Here is a 14768-nt window from a genome sequence, read left to right as displayed (position 1 = left end):
CAGCCCCACTAATGTGGTCCAAAGGAAAGCAGAGCAATACATTTGGCACCAGCTTGGCTGCAGGAGTTGTCGAAAGAAGGTGTACAAGACACCATCCAACAGCCTTAGGGTACAACACCTTCAGAGTCATTTAAGTCTTGCAGTTTGGTTCTTGTGATTACTTTTGTGATGAGGCAGATGAACTTATGGCAAGCAAACAGATGAAGTCACATTTTGGTGCAGCATATTGATTTAAAATGGTGCCCAGCACTCAACTGTCAAAAAAGAACTCTGTCTCAGGAACCCTCAAGCCAAATTTGTTGGTGATATTCTGAGAGGCAGCCAAACTTACAGAGAACAGACAGACAAACTATTTTCCAAAAATATATAGTAGATGTTCTGACTTTTAGTCCCATTCATTCTTTGTATCCTAGATATCTGTTCAAATCAGTGTATGATTTAGAGGGGACTAGTATAGCTCTTTAATCCTAGATGCAGTGCTTTTTACAGGTATGATAGGTGCCTGGACCCTGAAAAGTATGTACTACTATGCTGGCTCACTTAAACTCATGCCCATCTGCTAGAGTGGCATGATGCCCACCTAGGCACAAGGCAATATTGCAGTTTAAACAGGACACAGTTGCCAAGCACATATAAGTTTATAAGGATGGCTTTCAAAATCCAACATGTGTTACAAGTTGGGTATTTCCCCCCATCCCAATATCCTCCTGAGATACGAACAACCAAATTAAGCTTTATATACACATATTTCATTACCAGAGATCACATCTGCTGGATACCTAGTATAAAATTTGCATGAGGGAATTTGGTTGTTATCCTCAAAATTTGACAGATTTCTTGTAGGCTGCTTCTGAGAATAAGGCTGATCATAGCTTCTCTGAAAAATAATCATGCCAATACCCCTGAGTTCATCTTATTTTGAAGACTCTCTATTGGCACCACAAAATAAATGATAATTATCTGGCCTTGAGAGACATCTTGTCACTATTGCTTTGGACTAAACAAGCTCTAACACACAATTAAAAGAAAGCCATATGATTGGTGCTAGAAGTGTAAAAGCATATCAGAGGAAAGCACCTTAGTGGCGCCAATATGTGCTGTCATTGTTAAGGAACCAACATTCAACCATAACAGAGAAAGAGCTAAGGGGGGGGGGGGGGGCAAGCGCAGGCCACTGGTAGAGAATACTGTCCAGTGAAGATGTATTCTTTAGGAGAGGAAACACACCAAAACTACTGATACCCCATGGCAGCCTTCCCCAACCAACCTGATGCCCTCTATATGTTGTTTGACTCCACCATCTCCAACCAAGATGGCCAGCGATCAGGGATGATGGGAGTGGTCCTTCTTCAGCCAACAGATGTGTACAAAAATGTGTATATTAGGATAAAGTGTGCATATAGATGCATATATTTGTGAAAGCATATACAGATATGCGGTATATTAGCAGAAATATCTTGCAAAAATGTGTATATTAGTCAAAACTGTTTGCAAAAATATGTCTGTTGGGGAAAATTCACACTAAAGTGCTAAAAAAAAAAAATGTCCAAAGCAAGTTTTAAAAATCACAGATGGCAGCAGAAATGTTGAGAACTGAATTTAAGATTGGGAAAATGAGAAAATGAGAGAAATTGAAATCGAGAGATTTGCCCATACAGTGGTGCCTCGCAAGACGAAATTAATTCGTTCTGCGAGTTTTGTCGTCTTGCGAAGCACGGTGTCGGGAAAGTTTTGGAAAAGCTTCAAAAATCACCAAAGTCTTTAAAAACCTCAAAAAAGGCTACCACACCACGTTCTATGAGTTGCTCCTCGAAGTCAAGTCGCAACTGTATTAACGGTGTTAAGAAAAAGGAAACAAACTTGCAAGACGTTTCCGTCTTGCGAAGCAAGCCCATAGGGAAAATCGTCTTGCGAAGCAGCTCAAAAAACAAAAACAAAGTCCTATTTCCTGTTGGAATATTTATTTATTTACTAGTCCTATTTAGTCATCCTAATTCCAAATGCTGTTACCTGAAGGGCACGGAGGACACGGAGGACACGGAGCAATGGATCCAAACTACAAGAAAGAAGATTCTACCTAAACATTAGGAAGAACTTCCTGACAGTAAGAGCTGTTCGACAGTGGAATTTGCTGCCAAGGAGTGTGGTGGAGTCTCCTTCTTTTGAGGTCTTTAAGCAGAGGCTTGACAACCATATGTCAGAAGTGCTCTGATGGTGTTTCCTGCTTGGCAGGGGGTTGGACTCGATGGCCCTTGTGGTCTCTTCCAACTCTATGATTCTATGATTCTATGAAGGAGTGTGGGGTTGAGCATCCCAGCTCCACCCCATGCCCCCATAACTGCCCTTATTGTCCTCCTTCAGTTGCAGGCAAGCATTTGTATTGGGGAGCCAGCCTACTCATGTAGGCTCCCTGTGTGATTTTAAACCCTGAAATTAATTAATTAATCAATCAATTAATTATTTTTTCTTAATATTTATAGGCTGCCTTTCTGAGTACAATCCACTGAAGGCAGCTCCCGTAATAAAAATTCAATACGGTATCGACAATACAATATATAGAAGCATTTAATACGACAATATCTCCAAAGTTACTAAGCTGGCAGTAACAACAACATGAAAATCCACACCCAGTCAAAGATATGAGACATAATCTGCCAGCAGAGCAATGTAAAGAAGCAAATTTGGAGGATGTTCATGTTGATGTGGCTCCATGCAATCCTTCAACTGGCTCAGGCCCAAATTGTTTATGGCTTTATATATTTAAAAAACAGCGCTTTGAAGTGGGGTCAAAACCACACTGGCATCCAGGACTCTGGTGGCCACATTTTGAACCAGCTGACCTTTCTGAACCATTTTCAGTGATCAACGTTTTGTATAATTAAATCATGGGTTAGTGTGGCCTGGTCATGAGCAACCTCCATGAGCAGAGTAGGTGTTCCACTTCAAAAGCGATCCAACCCATGGGAAAGCGATAGGGTCTGTAATGTGGGGAAAGAGCTAGCATACTTGTCCCCCTTCACTCTGCTAAAGATATGCCTGCATAGGCCTATTGTGCTGCACACACTATTCTTTTTGCAGCAACTTTCGGGGGGTGGGGGAAATAACAATTCCATGGTCAAGGAAGTAATTCATTTTGTTTTATTTCTGTAAATGAAGATGCAAAATAAACTGCAGGACACGCATAGTGTGAATTTAATCTAATTCCTTTTCATCTGCAGACCTGGTCTCACCAGAAATAATTACTCTGGTTGTGACACATTTCTTTACCTAACTGGGGTAAAGTGCCATTCTTCATGTAGGCTACTCACAGCAGAACCCAAAACAGTGGACCTGTATGAATGATATTGCTCCATTCAACACGAGCACCAGGTCACTAGCTAATGGGTGACTTGGCGGGAATCCAGAATCATGAAATCCTGCACTGGAGCTCTCCTCCACTAGTTACAACTGTGAAGTATGGTGGAACAGAAGCCTAATCACATAGCAGGAAGGGGGGGAAAGATGAGTTGGGGGATGAAAGAGAGAGAGAAAGAAATAGGAAATTACTGTATTCTGTTTTAAAATATGGCATTTGGTGTTTTCAAAGTATTAACTTCCTTCTTTCTTTTTTTGCTTTGTGACAAATGAATGTAAAAATGCTCATGCCTTGTGGCCTAAAGGACAACACAGTAGGATCAATGTTCGCTTTGTACTCTATGAAGCTTGAGATTAAAGTCTCTACTGATAAACTGAACATTCTTTAAAACTGACCAGAAGCAAACATTGTCTGTTTGCTGCTACTTTATTACAAAGATACCACTGAGAATAGTGAAGAATACTGTTTGATCTTTAACAGGTTGACCAAATGATTGCAGCAGTCAGCTGTGGTACATGAGATGCTTTCTGCAAATTATTGTTTCTGGTTATAAACCTTTATCATAATATCTCAGAATGAATTATGTATGTATTTCATGTTTTCTCTTCTCCTATCAGCCTTGATGTTCTCATTTCAAGTTTCACCCTAGCCTCCTAATAATGCAATATTGAGGCCATTCAGACACTAATTATGCCTCTATGGCTTTCTTGAAATGACTAAATCAGCATCACTTCTATAATTATCATTAGCAACTTTGTATCAGTGGCTTGCATTACACAAGAAGCTCCGCATTAAATGAGTTATGAATATATATGCATTTATAGCAATGAATCTACATTCTATACCTATCTCTTCCGCTCTCTGTTTATTTATGCACTTGTGTAGTGCTATGTATATACACACACATACTTAATGTTGCTATGTGATGCTTTTTGCATGCAATTAAATACTTGCAAAATATATGCAACTGGATACTGAGATATTTTAACATAATGATTCAGGACAATATGCCAATGTGCTGTTGTTGGATATGGCATGTAGCTCAAAATATCCTGAGAAATCAAGACCAATTATGATATTTGATGACTTCCTGATCTCTCATGTTTAACTAAAAATAAAGCAAGAGTGATTGGAAGGCAGGACAAAGTAGCCAATGCAAGCAATTGCATTGTTCCTCTGCAGTCTTTTGTCCTGAAAACAAACTGAGATGCACATACAAAAGGACTATGCTTTCTATGTGGCTATTCCATGTTTATCCTGTTTCAGGCTTGTATTCTCAGAATGTAATTAGGCACGTTTTCTGGAATATTTAGAGGTGGGGGAAGCTCAGAATTCAGAAACCATTCAGACGAGGCTCTAAAGTGATGATTGCAATGTAAGAAAATCTAAATATTAATATCAGTGAAAGCTTCACTCCCAGTATCAAGTTGGGGGGGGGGGTGTCATTGACACTGGTGTGGGGAGAAATGGTTAAAACACTGCTTGTTGTGCATCACAATCACAATCCTGATCCTGAATTTTGTTTTCAATTAAATTATTTATTTATTGTCTATGGCCAAAGAATTTGGCTTTTTAATGAGTAGTCTTTAAGGACTAGCCTCACCACTCCAAGCAGTTAGTCCACAGTCTCAGGGGAAACAAGTTGAAAGTTGTCTGGCCTAGCAGTGCTCAATGGTATCCGAGGTCCCATCATTCTCTGACTCTGCCACAACAGTGTCAAGGTCAGCATGGATGCAATAGGGGAGTGCTTGGCAAATTGGTAACAGCAGCTCCTTGAGGGTTCTAGATGTGGCTGCTTCGCCACTTTAGCATTAAAATGCTAATAAAAACAAAAAGATCACCCATAGAGTTGGATTCACAAAAAAACATTAATTTATTTTGTTGCCTAACCATAATTTATTTTCAAATTTCTGCACCTATGTATCTTTCCCCAGTAACAATGTGTGTTAAAAAAAAAAAACTTGTAATGGGCTCTCTTGTATTTTATGACCTATATTATTACTCTCTGGGTAGCAAAATGATGGTGCCAAACTAATTATTGCTTTGTCTAATTTTAAATCCAGGTCTAGAGAGATTAACAACTTGCACATTAATTCAAGCATCAACAGACTACATAACATAATGCAGATTCAAGGGAATTAAGGAGCCTGTTCTGAAAAACCTTTATACACTTTGGGCCTGAACCTAAGCTGGTGTAAAGTATTTTCATGATGGCGTTTTACTTTGGAGGCAAGGGGATCTGTATTTGCTGATGAGTTGACCTCTTCACTTTGTTTTTTAAAAACACTCTTGGCCATAACCCAACACAGAGTTAATGAAATTAATAGGTTGTATCCATTGGTGGCTTTGCTGCACCAGAAAGCACTTTATTCCTGAAAGTCAGAGTACCTCATTTTTGCTGATTCCTCCTACCTACTAGACAGCTATATGAAGCAGATCATGCCCCCCCCCCCTTTGGCTCTGGCTTCAGCAAACATTGGTTGCTACTATGCCTGGTACCAGCTGCCACACCCAACTGTTTTTTTCCTGTGAGTCATAGGGGAAAGGTTCCCTACCCCTTTCTAAAGCACAAAGCTAAACCTAGATTCAGACATAATGAGTAATGAGTGGTTTTTAAAAGATGCAAACTCTTTTGATCTTCTTGCAACCACTCCAGGGAAGAAATAATAGGGGAAAGCACACAAGTCCGAGGCTCATTCACATAATGTGAAGCGATAGCTTACTGTTACATCCAAACAGTGGTCACTGTATGACCAAATCTTCTCTCCCAAGCAAAATGGGCACTTGCTCACACCCTGAGATATGTAGAAAATATTTGTGATTGTGGTGGTCTGTTTACCTGACTCGTATGCAGTAGGAAAACCTCAATCTGATTATCAATTCTTATATATAACTTTACAGTTACTTTCATTTGCTGTGGAATTGAATCAGGGGTTTCTGCTGTGTTCCTTTAAAATATAAAAATGTATACTGGCAGGTCTCTAAGACCTTCCTGTAAATCCCACTCAGTAGACTTAAAAATAATAATAATCGTGATATCCCACTATTGTTCTTTTCACAAAGAAAATCTATGGACTATATGAATAGTATGCTAAATATTTATTGACAAAACTGTTCCTAAAAGTGTGTACAAAGGCTTCAGACACCACAAAGGGAAAGGGGTTGCTGCAGTGATTTTGAAATCACCTTCGCATGTATGGTACATGGGTTGCTGAAGGACCAGTTTGACCCCCTTGATACTACTGAATATTACTTTGACTCATCTCTTAATTCTGATTATGTGGTGCAGTTGTATCAATCTGAGGTCAAGGGCCTGAATAAATTCTTTTGTGAGGGACTATTAGCAGGTCTATTAGAATTGAAAAGACCCATGCATCTAAATGGTCTTATGAGAATAGAATTACAAATGATGAGTTTTTAAATAAATTGTCATTTCATGGAAACTTATTAGAGAACTTATTGTATTGTTAATGCACAATATTGTTAAGTGATGCCGTCCATTTGTAGAGTAATAGTATAAAGGGGTTGAGAAACAGTTTTATTGATGTAGTTTTTGCTTTGATTACATTTGTTGCATTTTACTGTAGATTGTTGGAGAAAGTTGAAGTCTTTATACCTTACATTTAAAAATATTTCTTCTTGAGGCTACAATCCTATATATACTATTCTGGGAGCAAGCCCCATGGAACTCAATGAGACTTACTTTTGAGTAGATGTGTATAGGAGTGCAGCCTCAATCTCCTTCCTATAAAATGTTTCTTTCTTTCTTTCTTTCTTTCTTTCTTTCTTTCTTTCTTTCTTTCTTTCTTTCTTTCTTTCATACCCTTTTATAATTTATGAAGCAGAAATGATAAAATTAATGTATACTTTAGTCAAAACCCTCCTAGAGCAGCTTACAAAAATCAGTATCAAGGCAGTTCTTGCCTTCAAGCTTGTAGTCTAAAAATACCTCACACATAAGGAAAAGGGAATGTGAGAGAGGAGGCAGAATCAAGCTCAAGTTCTTGAAGTGACCATTCTTCTAATGCAGATGTGTCTATGCAGATTTCTGGCTGGCTGATATAAACAACGCCTCCTGATAGAAGTTCTGTCTCTCTTGTCCTTGATAAAAAACAGTCCCTCCCTGGAAGTACTCTCCATCCAACACCAGATCTAGGAACAGAGCAGGTGACAATGTCTTGGCCAGGAGAACAGGGTTGCTCCCACCACACAGCTCTTCTCTCAGACAGCCATCGTCATGGTAGTTGCAATCCTCACAGAAGGGGACCTGATGGAGTGATCTTCCTTTCATGCTGATGTTAGTGGTGATTTAAGCACTCTGGGGCAAAATACGTAACATCAGCAGGACTAGTGTCTCATCCATACTTGGAACGCAGTCAGCAGACATGCCTAGAATTGTATTCTTGCTTGGCACTGGGCCTAACTTCCAAGTAAAAGCACATAGGCTGTGAGCCTTGCAACAAATCTTTATAGTAGGCCAATATAGTAGACCTCAAATTACTTTGGTGCTGAGGGCTGATGCTAACAGGTTCACCTAAGGTTCCCCAAGTGCATGGTTGAGGTGAGATCCAAACTGATTCATCTCACAGCTCATTCCTCCAACACACTGCACTAGCTCTCATAGAGCTGTCAAAATGTCCACAGGTTATGGTAACATCTCTTTATATAGCAAGAAAAACAGAATGTGTGCATGTGTGCACGTACAAAGGGTTTATTTTACATGAACAGGAATTCTTCTTCTTTTTTTACAAATGGCACACATGCCAGGAGGTAGTGGCACAGGAGGCAAGGAAAATATGGTATTTTGTTCCATAATTAATTTTATCTAAGAATATAGTTTATGCAGCACTTGCCCTATTAGAATGATCTGAATGGTCTTTGGAGAAATTTAAATCTCTAGTCCCATCTTGGAACAACTAAGTGAGCCAGCTGTTATAAATTGAAACCATTTACTGTTTGTGGATTGGTCCTTCTGCATACAAACAATAGTGCTGGGGAAGAAGAGAGCTATCTTTAGTGCTTGAGCATCCCTATGTGAAACACCTAACACAGCCTTCGCCAAGCTGGTGCTCTCCAGATGTTTGGTACTCCAACTCCCCATGCTGGCTGGACACCGTGAAGGCTGATCTAACACGTTATTAGAGTGGCTGGGACAACCCAGTGAGATGGGCGGTGTACAAATGATAAAATTCTTCTTATTCTTCTTCCTTTCAGTACTGACAACATAGATGTATGTCAGGGACTGGCCGGACAAAGAGGTGTGGTGGGAGGCACCAACTGGGGAGCCTCCAATGGAAACCTTGGAGAAGGAAGGTTCAGAGCCAGGGGATTTGTGGTGGACACCAAGGAGCGGTCAGAGAGAAAAGATTGGAAGATGGTGCTGGATGCTAAAGGGGCAACAGGGTTTAGTGAGTAGGACGAGCCTGTGAAAAGCAGTTCAGACTCCGAGGCCAAAGCAGAGGAGGAGAGGCGTCAAGAGATTGCTGAAGAATCCAGGGAGTCTCCCTCTCCTGCTGTTGCAAGCTCCCCTCCTTCCTGGTCTCTGAGAACTTGCAAAGTAATGAGAAGATCAGAACAGAGATCAGAGTTTCGTAGACACAGTTTGAGACTGCTTGGGAACCATCCAGGAGAGGAGCTTTAGAGAGGATGAAAGGAAGGGACCTTCAGTCCTGGCAACTGCTTCATAGGGGCAAGGCCTACTGGGCCATGTTGCTGAGACCACAAGGCCAAGTTGTATGTCCATTTCCTTGCAGAAAGAGTTAACTGATAACTGATATCTACTTATTTTATTGCTGACCTGTGTCTGATTCCAGCCCTGACAATCTATGTGACAGTAGCAGGGTGATCTCTCAGCATCCTCAGACAGGGCTAGAAAAGACCCCTGTGTGAAACCCTGGGCGTTCAGAGTCAAGGATATACCTGTGGGTTTAGGGTGGTATATAAATTCAATCTATCTCTCTATCCATCTATCTACAAATAAATAAAAGGATTAGGAACCTGTGGCCCTCCAGATGTTGTTGGATTCCAGTTCTCAATCCTCCAGTCAGAATGTCCGTTGATCAGGGATGATTGGAGCTGCAGTCTAGCACCATATTGAATGCCACAGGTTATCTCTGTGTTAGAGACAATACTGAGCTTCACAGAGCAATAAGACAGCTTCTTATGTTCCTATAGAAATGTCTTTATTTGTTTATAGCATTTGTGTCCGAATTCTACAAGTTTGAGGCAGCTCACAACAATAATCTATAATAAAATAAAACGACATCCTCATGTAAAAATGGCAACACTAAAATTAAAAGCACAGGACATTGAACTCAGCAGATTATATCAGATAGGAATACAATATTTGTTTACTGACCAAAGGTCTTCCCAAACAGATATGTTTCATTTATTTATTTAGAAGATTTCTATTCAGTCCTTCACTAAAAACTCCCAGTGTGATAAAAGAAAATAAAAGAAGTGGCCATTAAAACAAAACAAAGCCATTAAATTCAAAAGAACGGATAAAAACACAGTCAAGGGAACTTACGCTATATGCTGAAATGCCTGCACAATTTTTTTAAAGCCTTTACGTGGTGCCAAAACAAAACATCAAAGAGGCCTCCAGGTAAACCTCTCTGCAAAGAGCATTCTACAGATGGAGTGCCATGACCAAAAAGGCTGCCTGTCTAGTCACTGGCCCCCTAATGGCTAGGAGGGATGAATTCAACCAAACATTGTGGGATATTATCCCACAGCCTTGGAGCTACAGCAACAAATGCCTTGCTTCCTGTTGATGCCATGTTCACTTCATGCAATAAAGGTCATAGGAGAAGGAGTCTTGAATGGTAATAGGGGAGAGACACATATAGAGAGTGTGCTGACCCCTGAAGTTTGTAGGCTGCCCCTGGCCATTAGTACAGGTGTCAAATTCAGATCTGATGTTCTCTTCCCCCACCCTTTCTTACCTGTGGCCCTTCCACAAATACACAGCCAGTGCCATCAGAGGTGACAGCACTGATCATTCATTTGAGGAGGATGTACAAGAAAAGCAGCAGGTGCTTGCTTGGCCTTCTTGCTTGGCAGGAAGAAGATGTCAACATCCCTGAACTGAAGCTATTTTCTCCATAGAGGAAACTCGGGCTTCCCTAAGACAAGGTAAAGATGTGGGAAAGTCTTCTCCAACCTGGTGCCTTCCAGTTTCTTGGACTACAACTCCCATGGCTGCAGCTGAGTTGTAATCCAAAGTGTCTGGAGGGCAATTTAAATCTATATGGAAATATGTGCAGCCTGGGGGCTCAAGGTTAGGCAACCCACAAGGCATGAAGGGCTGATATCAGAAGGAAATATCCCTTCCCCACTATGAGGATGCAGGAATGGTTTCTCCTAATGCAGAGAACGATTTATTTACTTATTTGATTTCTTACTCATCCTTTACCACTAGGTCCCAGGAAGGATTACAAACCCAAACATTGCACATATTTCCATACAGATTTAAAGCTGTAAAAGGTTACATATATTATGAGAAAATTTTTAATAATCTAATAGGATCTACTCTGGAAGGGACCAACATAGACTGTGTATTATTTGTGTATTATATATAGCACGCAAGGGAAGGAGAGGCTTGTGAAAGGAAGCATATGAGTATAAATTGCACCTAACTAAAAACTATAGTTAACTGATGGACATGCAAGTTAATAATATACACTAATGTATATTGGGACACAGTTGCCGGTAAGTGTGCATGGTACTTGGACTTTCATCAGAGTTAAATTTAGACTTTTATCTGAGCAAACATGCATATGCTTGGGCTGTATGGTTGGTGAAGTGTAGTTAAAGAAAGAGCTTGGCAATCCTGCAGGAGAAAACAACAACCCCATACACATAAAATTGGAGCAATGTGAACAATTACATGCACATGAGTAAGACATAATGGATTGACAAGTTCCACATTAAGGCTACAATTCCGTACTCACACGGGTGAGATGAAGTCCTGCTGAACTCAGTGGGATATACCTCTCAGGAGATATGTTTAGGACTGCACTGTTAACTACCTCTAGCAGCACAAAGACAAGCTCCATGGGATGTTTATTTTTATAATGGACAGAAGACTATTCCACGCTACTTTCTATGACAGTCCTTTTCATAGAGCTGGGAATTTGCCGTTCTGGCATGCAAAATGTCCCATTGAGTCTTCTGGCACTTGAATACACATTAAGGAGATGTTTGAGTTGCTCTACCTTCTCACCTTCTGGCTGCTTTGCCTAACCTGAAGACAATCCAAAAGTTTACCATCGTATGCCCAGTTCCTGGTGAGGAGGCTCTATAGAAATCACTGGGGCTTATTTTCTGTGTACACAGAGGTGAGTCTCAAGGTACTAATGCAGAATATAAATGATAAAAGGGAAACATGGGATAAAATGCCACTCCCTGTGTTAGATCCTCTGTCTGGGCTTTTAACCTGCATATGCAATGTGGCAACATAACTCTTCCCTCCCAAAATGGACTGTGAGAAAGTATTCATTGCATCCAACATAATAAGGTAAGGAAGGGTATGAAAAGCCTGAGATGAACACCAGCTTGCCATTAAAGGGGGGGGGGGGATGTGTCGCAGATTGAGAGATGTAGCTTCTGATTAAGGCACTGAAAGTGACAAGTGGATTTTGCTCGAAGACAAAAGACCATTGGTGGGTCCCTGCAGCAAAGCATTTGAGAATGGATTCCATCAAAAAGGTTCTAACTCTAAGGTTTGGATTTGTCTGTGCATGTTCCTCACACAACAATTAAACAAACTAACTAACTGACCAACAGGCAAGTGATTATTTGTATGTGAGGTACAACAAAGGCACTTCTAACAACACAAACTGAACTATCATATCGCTACACATCACTGCAAATGCAGCAAAAGTCAATGGAGGTAGTTCACATAATCAACTATGAATCATTCAGTTGTAAAGAGATATCAAATCATAAGCAAACATGTATTTGTTGATATCAAAGCACCAGCACGCAACCATCCATACCTCTTAAGAAGGTGCGGTGGCCATCTGATCCTAAACACTTAATCCCTGAAGCTGCTGGGCATGTTCCCTGAGCTGTAAGTAGCAAGGGATTTGCAAGGAGCCACTCTGATGGCTAGATTCTTTCTAATCAACTTTCACAGCTCAAATTATGGGGTATTTCACTAATAGGAGATAAAGGAGAGATGGGACTTGCTGTATAAAAATTGATTCCAGAGACTTATCTCTGTTCAGTCTGGGCTCAAATTAACTCTTGTAGATTATACTAAAAATTAGTATTAACGATGCCCATTTTACAGGTGAAGAAACTGACACTTGCAAATGATAACACAGAGGATCACAAGAGGTACAGCCAAACCCTTCGCATGTTTACAACTATCACTATGCAAACTGGACTCACTTCCAAGCAAGCCTGTTTAATCACATCACACCTCAAAGTATTTTTAATCAGAACTAATTCAAGTATTTCAACAGGACTTGGTCCTTGGCAATTTAGGATTGCAGCCTTGGTGTATTTTGTCTTCCCACTCCCATGTATCCTGGGGGAGATTCCTGGTGTACTCAGCACCTCACCTCAGATGGTGCTGCCAGTTTGGATCCACAGGGAAGTCCTTTTAAACAGAGAGCAATTCAGTAGAACTTCCAAGAAAGCATGCCTAAGATTGCAGCCCCACAGCACTATCCTAGTACAGTAAACAGAAACACTCTGAAGAGTTTAATGGGATATTACATCTGTATCCACTGCAGAGATTTACTAAGAAATAAAGCCCCGACTGAATTCACTGGTTCCCATTCCGAAAGAAGTGCGGCTTTATTTTGCGAACACTCTCTTCAACCCAGCGGAAAATTTCTTTGTGAGGAAAGAACTTGTGCAGGACGGTGCCGTGAAACGTCATTTGGAGCAAGTGAGAGCAGGGGATCCTGCACGCAGAGGAACTTCCAAGTGGGGACAGCGGGAATAAATTGCAACTGTTAGGGGGGAAAGTCTAATGTCTCTGGTCGTTTTTCGCTCCCCCCCCCCCATGCTGCTGCTATCCTGCATCATTCAGGCTGCGATCCCCTTTGCCGCACACAGTTTCTTACCCGGGGGGGGGGGGTGCGGAAAGCTCCATAAGCATACAGTGCGACTTTACTCTTTACCCGCGAGCAAGCACACAGGGCAGGATCGGGCTCCCCCCCCCCCCCTTTCTCGGTCTCTTTCTTGCTTCAACCGCTCTCGGCTGTTGCTGCCGCGCGGCATCCCAAAGTCTAGGGACCTGAGTCGACGGCGAGCGGGCTGCACAGAGGCATTACTGCCACTGAGCTGCGGTAGGGCCTGGAGCTGGAGGCGCCGCCGCCGCTGTTGCTTATTGCGAGGTGGGGACCGGGCGGTGAGGGGGGGGGGAGGCAGAGACGCTCGCCGCCGCTGCTGTGGGGGGGTTGGGGGGGATGGGACGGGCTATGGCGCTTTCCCGGCTGCAGGGAAAGTGCCCGAGCTGGGAGAAGTGTTTCTCTTGCTGCAAGAGGCGGAGGGGAGGTTGGGAGCAGGGATCCCAACTCCCCAAGTTCCCGATTCGCCTTTTGGCGGCCGCGGGAGGGGCGGGAGAGCTTCCTGGCTGCTCTGCCATGACCTCCCGGCCACCTCCAGGCAGTCTTTGCAGGCTTCCTTGCAAGCGACAGCCCCTACCATGTAACCTGACCTGTGCAGCCAGGGGCCTGGTGGTGGTGGTGCGGCGGCGGCGGCAGTAGCGCGCGGCCATTGAGCTTCCTCTCCTCCTCTTCTTGCCCATGAATCTGGTGCGTCTCTCTCTCTCCCTCCCGATATCCCCCCCACCCCTTCTTCTTCTTCTCTCTCTCTCTCTTTTTTGAAAACTGATCTTTGGCTCCGAGTGTGAAAGTGATTTGAATTTGGCTCGGCGCCGCTCTGCGCAGGCGTTCAGCTGCTGGCATGCTGGCTCTTTGCGAAGCAGCTGTTTTGGGTTTGAAATTCCAACATGGCAGAGGCTGCAGTCAGTCTTCCCTTCAAAAACTTGGAATGATTTCAAATCATAGGCACCTTCACTTAACCCGAGCCCCCATTCATCAGCGAACAGATAGGATCGATGCTGCTGTAACCTACCGGGCTTCTCTACCAAACCTCCAGGTAAGATCTCCCATCGCCGTTCGTCTCTCTTCATCCTCCTCCCCCCCCCCCGCCCGCTCTGTTTAAAATTTTATATAATTTTAAATATATCCCAGGCGGCTACGGGCGCTTTAAATTTTCTGCGTGTGCCTTTTAAATATTAAATCTAAGCCATAATGCTTTAAATCTATATTTAAATATAGGACATGCTCCAGACTGGTTTATTCTTTTCTCTTTTTTTCCCCCGTTCCGTTTTTCTCATCTAAGCGCAGCGTGGAAAGTAAAGAGATAGCATCGCGGTGGATGGTCCCCC

General features: G+C 42.2%; 1 protein-coding gene and 1 long non-coding RNA gene across 3 annotated transcripts in view; one reads left to right on the top strand and one right to left on the bottom strand.

The window, feature by feature from the left end:
* The window catches only part of LOC114605777 (uncharacterized), a 402747-nt gene that overhangs the window by 249501 nt on the left and 138478 nt on the right, over positions 1-14768 (bottom strand). The window lies entirely within an intron of this gene.
* FIGN (fidgetin, microtubule severing factor) overlaps positions 13789-14768 on the top strand; it is a 126686-nt gene continuing 125706 nt past the window's right edge. For both annotated transcript variants that reach the window (XM_028747345.2, XM_028747337.2), the window contains exon 1: positions 13789-14476. The gene's annotated coding sequence lies outside the window, so the exon portion shown is untranslated. The remainder of the gene's footprint in view (positions 14477-14768) is intronic.

This window comes from Podarcis muralis, chromosome 1, assembly GCF_964188315.1.
Source record: "Podarcis muralis chromosome 1, rPodMur119.hap1.1, whole genome shotgun sequence".
In the NCBI taxonomy this organism is placed as follows: Eukaryota; Metazoa; Chordata; class Lepidosauria; order Squamata; family Lacertidae; genus Podarcis; species Podarcis muralis.
This window is presented reverse-complemented; position numbering and strand designations above follow the sequence as displayed.